Consider the following 8,491-nt stretch of genomic DNA (forward strand, 5'->3'; position numbering starts at 1 on the left):
GGGATGATGGACGGAGCATTTAAGCAAATCAAACACTCACCTCCAGTCAACTGATCTGGGTTTAATCCATCACCATTCTTTAGCTCACTCCACCACCCCAGTTCAGACATGGCCATATGCAAAGCAGTGTGACCCTGTGCCTCATGGGAACAGTCCACCCCGAACTGCCAAGCCATGTCTTCCCTGGACCGGAAACAAGCATCCTGGGACAGGTTTCGGATTCATAATCCTCATCAGCCAGGCTATCTTGAATCCAGTGGTAGAGTGAGCAAGGGACCCACGTCTGGGCATACCCTGCCAACTTAGGGCGAACAAAGCAATACCGAAGGGAATGATGGACGGAGCGCTTGACACCTCTTACTGGGTGTCCATAGAGAAGCTCAAAGGGACTGAACCCTAGAGATTTCTGTATGCAAACAGTAGGCATGGTAAGAGGACGTCCCACTTACGCCTCATGGGTTTTCAAAGACCCATTATCATGCCTTTTAGGGTCCGGTTGAACCTTTCAGCCAACTTATTTCCTTGGGGGTGGTAAGGAGTGGTGAACTTGTAAGTTACACCACACTACTGCCACGGGAACTTCATATACTTAGAAATGAAGTTGGTTCCCTGGTCAGACATTACCTCGCAAGGGAATCCCACTCGGAGAAAATTCCCATCAGTGCTCGTCCTACCACGCGGGGCGTCACTGTCCTCAGAGGTATGGCTTCTGGGTATCGGGTGGCATGGTCCACCAAGACCAGTATGAACCTGTTGCCCATGGCTGTCTTGGGGTCCAGTGGCCCCACAATGTCAATCTTCACCAGCTCAAAGGGGGTACTGACCATAGGGAATGGCTGGAGAGGAGCCGTGTGCTTCCTCCCACTCTTTCCACTTGCCTGGCAAGTCTGACAAGTCCTGCAATGAGTGTCTGAACTCTTGCGCATCTGGGGCCAATGAAAGTGGGGGACAAGCCTTTCAAAGGTCTTGTCCTGCCCCAAATGTCCTGCTAATGGCACATCATGAGCCAGCCCCAGTAGGAAGGCTCTGAACTTCTGGGGTACCAGAACACGTGTTGACCCAGGTTCAGCAACCTTAGGCTCACTATACAGGAGACCATTCTCCCAGTAAATTAAGTGAGACCCTGACCGATCACCTGCTGCCTGGCTCCCAGCCTGTTGCCGCAAGCCCACAAGAGAAGGGCACTCAGTCAGGTTCCCCAGTTCAGCTATCTGTTTCCCGGTAGGCTCCAGGGCATCCTCCTCTGGGTCTACCTCTTCCTGGGCCGTGGGGACTTCGGTGGCCGGTTTCCCGCGCCCCTCGACACTTCTCTCTAAGGCAGATCCATGGGCCTCCCTCTCAGGCACCAGGTTCTCCTGAGAACCCCTACTGGCTGACATTGACCCGGTAGTCACGTACGCCCTGTCAGGCAGTCCAACCATCTTCAAGTGAGTTGTTTTCTCCACCTTTTCCCAATGGGAGCTCTCCAAATCGTTCCCCAACAAACAGTCAACAGGCATGGCGGGCCTCACAGCTACCTGAAGAGTACCAGAGACCCCCCCCCCCCCCCCCACTCAAAGGGAACCTGAGCCATTGGACAATGACTCTCTGTGTTGTCGGAGTTAACAACTCGGCAAATGCACGAGGAACAATCTGCTCCTGAGACACCAGGTGACACCTGACAGCAGTCACACTGGCTCCTGTGTCTCTAAGAGCCTCCACCTTTTGGCCATTGACTGTCACTCGCTGCCCATATTTCTTAGTGTTCCTGGGCAGCTGAGCTTCTGAGACCATTTCACAGTCTCCTAAAGAGACTAGGGTCATCTGTGCGGGGCCCACCCACCTTGGACTTCAATCTCCTCCCCCAAGGCTACAATAGCCATCTGCCCTGGGCGGAGCACCAGTGGGTGCTTGTTTACCAAACAGGCGGCACCTAGTATCATTCGCCTTTTGACCCAGTTCACCACACTTGTAACATTTCAGGGGCCCCTGAGGAACAGGACTACCTGTTGGGCCCCTTGCTTTCTCTCTGGGGGAGGCTGGGAACCTTTCCCTTGGGGACTACTTTGGGGCCCTTTGCGGAACTCCTTCTTTTACCCTTGTCCCCCCACTCTTCTGCTGGGGACCCTGCCCACCTTTGGCTGAGTCTCCCATGTGACCCTTGTGGACCCGGGTGCTCACCCAGCGGTCCGCCTCCTCAGCAAGCTTCCTTGGATTAGTCAGCTTGCTATCTATCAGATGCTGGCACATCTCTGAAAAACAATTATCAGACAAGTGCTCCCATGCAATAAAATCAAAGAGACCTTGAAAAACATTAACCTTGCTGCCCTTTACCCAACCATCCAATGCTCTGCAAAAGAAAGTAACATTTTCAACCCAAGTACTGTTTTCTAAATTTTTGCATTTCCTGAACCTCTGCCTATTGAGCTCAGGTGTCAAACCATATCTAGACATCAATGCATCTTTCATGTGGCTGTATGAATTGTGGACATCAGAAGGCAAGTCTAACACTGTGTCCCGCCCCTCACTAAGGAACCGTCCCCACAACCCCGCTCCCCAATCTCTCTCAGGGACCCGGTGGGAAGACATGGCTACCTCATAGGCTCTGAACCACTGACCAATATTATCATTTTTGTAAAACTCCTTCACAACATCCTTGGGAATATACACTCTTCTTTCTACATGCACTGACGGTACACTGCCACCAGAGGGAGTCCTTTCCAAACTTTTAGCTTTTAAATCCAACTCCCTCAAAACCTTCTCAGGGTCAAACTGCATTTTCTTTTCCTCCAGGGCTAACCTCCTGGTTTGCATTTCAAATTCTAACTGCCCACTTAACTTAACTTTTGTCATCTCCATTTCATGCCTTCTATTTCTATTGTCCTCCTACTCCTCTGGAGACAGACTTTTGCCAGAACCAATGATACATGCGGGGAAAGGTACCTTCCTTCCTCCTGAGCCCAATGGCCCTTCCTGTTGTACTTCTGCATTGTCACCCCCTTCCTCAATTTCAGGGGTTTTCCTTGCTTCTATCCAGGCCCTCAGCGCCTTGTAGAATTCTTCCTTTACTCTGAACCCAGAGGTGGAAACTTTAAATTTCTTGCAAAAGTACTTCAGCTGCTTTACTTTGTAGCTTTCTTGCCTTTCTTCTTTCCATTCACAATCAATGGAGGCCACAGATTCTGTATCATCCATGTGTCAGCAGGTTTGTCAGGGCGAGATGTTTTCATTTATAAATTTTCCAGGAAAAAATTCCAATTATGCATGCGAAGAGTTTTGAGGTTTATTCGCACTCTGTTCACCAGAGTGGGTGAGAAGACAAGACAGCCAACACATAATCCACCGACGATACTGGATCACAGAGACCGTAGCTGGCATTACGCCCATAACCAAGAATCCACAAGAAACTAAACTCTCGACGACGTTGACAGACTATAACCAACATTCCACGCCCTGAAGAAACCACAGGCTGGATGGCCATGTAAGGGGTGAAACATGTGTTGGCTGTCTTTTCTTCTCACCCACCCGCGAGTAAGGGATTGGCACCCTTTCACCATATTACCCTCTAGGAAGTCTGTATCATCCATGATAAATGATTCAGGCATCTTTCAAAAATAGAACCAAAAATCCAAAAAGGAATCCACCAAAAAGTATGTGGTAGTGTTATGGTCTGAACTCACTAAGTAGTGTTCACCAGTCACTGTACATAAGTCACAGATGCAAATCCAGAATCCCTTCCGCTGACCAGCAATGTTAGATTTGGGGGTCTCTAGTTGACATAGGTAGGTACGTGTGACAAATAGGGACCCTTGCCTCTTGTCAGGATAAGGGGGATTACACTCCTAAAATAACCCCTGCTCACCCCCTTGGTAGCTTGGCACAAACAGTCAAGGCTTATCTCAGAGGCGTTGTGTGTTAAGCCTTTGTGACCAAATAAAGTAACCCAGTGACAACACTACAGATGGACACCACGCAAGGTTTTTATACAAAAAATAAGTATACGTTATATAGAGTTACCACAAGACCATAAATGACAAAAATACACAACACTATTACTTTAAGATGGTAGATTTAAGCTTGTTCAGTTCAGTTCTTAGATGCAACCCTTTGCGTCAATGTACCTTACGTTGCATTGCGCTTCCACGACAAGCAATGTCACAGCGATGGGATATGCGGCAAAGTTCAGATACAAAGAAATAAAGACGTGAAGCTCTTCCAGATGCGGCACGCTTCTCGGGGATGCGAGAAGTTCTCGGTTCGATGCGTGGACTGCAGCGGCGACACCCTTGTTCCGCTATGCGACGGCAGCAGCTCCAGCGGCGACACTCTTCTCCCACGATGCGTGAAGCTTCCGCACGATGCCACAACTACAGCGGCGACATCCAAGATGAGACGGCAGCAGCTCTGATGGTGGCGCGCTTCTCGGGGATGCGAGGTGCTCTTCTTCGATGCAGGGCAGTGCGACAGTTCCAGCGGCGACACCCTCCTTCGGAGTTGCCACAGCAGGCACAGCAACAGCGACACGCTCTGACCTCATTGCGAGATTCTTCTCCTGATGCGTGGCAGTGCGACAACTACAGCGGCCACACACTCCTTCGGAGTTGCGACAGCAGCAGCAGCGACGGCGACACGCTTCCTCTTTGTTGCGGCACGCTTCTCTCCGATGCGGTGCAGTGCGGCAGTTGCAGAGGCGACACCCTCATTCTGAGTTGTGACGGCAGGCCCAGCAACGGCTCATTGAGTCGCACTTCCAGCTGCTTGCGACACACAGTTCCTCAGAAGGCACAAAACAGCAGCAGGTACTTCCAAAACGAACTCTGGGGAGCTGGGGGTTGAAGTCTGTTGTCCCTGAGACTTCAGCAGGAGGCAAGCTCTTTTCCAAGCACTTGGAGATCCTTCACAAGTTGAAAGCAAAGTACACAACGTTCCTTTCTCCTTCCTTTTGCAGTAAGGCAACCACTGCAGGCCAATCCGCCAAGCAGCACTTCAGCTTGGGAATAGTCTCTCCTCAGTTTCTTCAGGTTCCTTTCCTCAGTAAAGGTTTCTTCTTGTAGTCCAAAAGTGATCTAATTTCATGGGATCAGGGTCCCAATATTTATACTCCAAAATCCTTTGTTCTCTGAGGGGAGAGGGGCCTTTGCCCAGTCCAAACCAGTTCTGAAGCACTCTGTTTACCAGACTTCTCCTTTCCTTTCACAGTGCAGGGCAGGCACATCAGACGGCCCACAGGAGGTGGAGCCAGCATTGTGGAAGGCAAGTACAGTCCTGGAGCACTTTGTTTACAGGACTCCTTCTCTTCTTTCAGTGTGCAGGACACAGACATCAGCCGCTCCTCATGGGGGTGAAGCCAGCATTGTGGAAGGCAGTCACAGCCCTATTCAAGGTTCAGGTGCAACTCCTGCCTCCCATCTAGATGCAGATCTCTCTATTCACTACTGGGTGACTCAGCCTGACTCTTGGAATCCCCCAGCCCAGTCACTCACAAAACCAGACAAAGGAATACACAACCTAGCAGAGGCAGGTTTGAATGGTTAGGCAAGCAAATACCTACTTCCTAAAAGTGGTATTTGCAAACACAGTATATTAAAATAAAATTCACTAAAAGATGTATTTTATTATTCTGAGTTCAGGCATACTAAACTCGAATTTCTACCATGTTCTCTGATCCTCTTAGGATTATAAGATGTAACAATTCTAACAGCCCATTCTGGCCTATGGAGAACATGGCTGTAATTCACTATTAGAATATGCCACACACATCAGGGCTTGTCCTACCTTATACTTAAAATGCACCCTGCCCTTGGGCCTACCATAGGGGTGACTGATATGAAGAAAAGGGAAGGTCTAGGGACTGGCAAGTAGGTGCACTTGCCCAGTCGGCATGACAGTACCAGACTGCACACAGGCTCTGCAATGGCAGACCTTAGGCACGTTTTACCAGGCTGCTTCTGTGGGTGGCACAACCAGTGCTGCAGGCCCACCAGCAGCATTTGGATTTACATGCCCTGAGCACACTCAGTGCACTACACTAGGGTCTGACAATTAAACCAAATAGCCAAACATGGAACCACTGATTAATACATCAATTTACAATAGGGAGCACTTGCACTGTGGCACTGGACAGCAGTGGCACAGTGCCTAAAGCATCTAACACCAGCAAAAATACATGAGGCAACAGCAAAAATGGAAGGGAGACCCACGCCAATGGTGCCAGGTCAAACAGTTCCGTTCAAAGCAATTTGCAGTTGCAATACTTTTCACACCAAGTACCTTGGATGCGTCGCACACACAAACAAAAAGGGTCACGGGGAAGGTGATACATCAGTTCCTTAGACTCAGGGAAGGTGATGCGTCCGTTCTTGCTCCTGGGGAGGTGATGCGTCGGTTCCCTAATGATGCGCAGGGGAGGTGATGCGTCGGTTCCTTACCAGGGAGGAGGTGATGAGTCGGTTTTTTAATGCATGGGGAGGTGATGCATCAGTTTCTTTCTGCGTCCACCAACGATGTGACAGACCTGGCGCCTAGATGCGATGCAACGATCTGGGAAGATGCAAGAGTTCTTGCAGCAGCACAGCTAGGCTTGCATCTGAATCAGTGAGTTGATCTCAGATTTCAGAGTCCGTTGCACTTGATGCGGCATGCAATGATTTTTCGAGCCGCGAGCAAGCGCTGCGTCTGTATCTTCAGCGATGCATTAGGAAATAGGTACGGCTGCATCGCGCTTCTCGTTGTTGTGTTGCTTGTGTTGCTTTTCCAGCTCCCACAGCCAGAATAAATTCCAGAGGGCCAGAACAGCTACAGGCGCCTCGTGGAAGGTCAGAACTCCCAGAAAGGTAATTCAGGGGAGCTGAAGGTAAACTCTTTGTGTCCCTGAGACTTCAGAACAGGAGGCAGTTTCGATTTCAAGCCCTTGGAGAGTTTCCTCAAGCAGAGGACACAGCAAACAGCAAAGTCCTTCGCCTTTCCTTGGCAGCAAGTAGCCACAGTAGGCCAACCCCAGACAGCAAACAGCACAGTGGCAGTATATCTCCTCAGCGTCTACGGCTCTTCTCCTTGGTAAAGGTTCATCTTGATTTCCAGAAGTGATCTAAAGTTCTGGGGTCTTGGCCCCGATATTTATACAGCAACATCTTTTGTTCTTGGGTGGCAGAGCAGACCTGTGCTCAGTCAAAACCAGTTATGTCCTCTCTGGTGCAGCTTCCTGGCAGGAGGGGTAAACAGCATTGTGGAAGGCAGACCAGGCCCATTCAGGTAAACTGAAATCTCCTCCCCTCCTCTAAATGCAGCCCAGGTCTATGCAGCCCAGGTCTATTCAGCCCAGCCCTGACTCATCCAGACTCTCTGGAGCCACTGCACATCCCCAGCACCTGTCACTCCAAAGCCAGACAGTCAATACACATCCTAGCAGAGGCACACTGGATGGCTAAGCAAGAAAATACCTACTTTCTAGAAGTGGTATTTTCAAACACAGAATGTAAAAATCACACTCACCAAAAGATGCATTTTAACATTCTGGGTTCAGGCATACTGAACTTTATTTGTCGACCTTGTTCCCAGGAGTAATTATGTTTATAAGATGTTATAAGCAAACTCCCCATTCTATCCTATAGGAACAGGTAGCCTTGCAGTAGAGAAAAACAAAATTGGCAGTATTTCACTATCAGGACATGCCACACACACCAGGGCATGTCCTCCCTTTCACATACACTGCACCCTGCCCATAGGCATACATTGGGCCTACCTTAGGGGTGACTAACAACGTAACAGAAGGGAAGGAGAGGGCCTGGCAAGTGGGTGCACTTGCTAAGTCGACATGGCACTACTAGACTGCACACAGATAGTGCAGGGGCAAATCTGAGTCATATTTACATGCTGCTTATGTGGGTGGCACAATCAGTGCTGCAGGCCCACAAGCAACATTTGATTTACAGACCCTGGGCACACATAGTGCATCTTACTAGGGACTGACTAGTAAATCAAATATGCCAATCATGGAAACACTGACCCATAACAACAATTTAGGAAGGGAGCACTTGCACTTTGGCACTGAACAGCAGTGGCAAAGTGCCCAAAGCATCTAGACCAGAAAGACAAAGCTCAACACACAGCAAAAAACACAGGAGGCAAAGGCAAAAATACGGGGGGAACCCACACCAATGTTGCCAGGTCTAACACGTGCCCCCTCCAGCTGAAATGTGAGGAGAACTACCCACCCTGTTGATAGTTCTCTTCACTAAGGCATAAAAATCTGGACAGGCCATCAGCATTGGCGTATTTTGTACCAGGGTGGTGTTCCACTGTGAAGTCTATCCGGTGTAGGGAAAAGACCACCTCAACAACTTTAGATTATCAACCCTCATCTGCATCAACCATCTGAGGGGCCTGTAGTCGGTCTGGACCCGGAAGTGAGTCCCAAACAAGTAGAGCCTCAGCTTCTTCAGCGCCCAGGCCACAGCAAAAGCCTCATGCTCAATCACACTCCATCTCTGTTACCGTGGAAGTAACCTCCTAC

The sequence above is a fragment of the Lissotriton helveticus genome, chromosome 9 (assembly GCF_964261635.1).
Source record: "Lissotriton helveticus chromosome 9, aLisHel1.1, whole genome shotgun sequence".
NCBI lineage: Eukaryota > Metazoa > Chordata > Amphibia > Caudata > Salamandridae > Lissotriton > Lissotriton helveticus.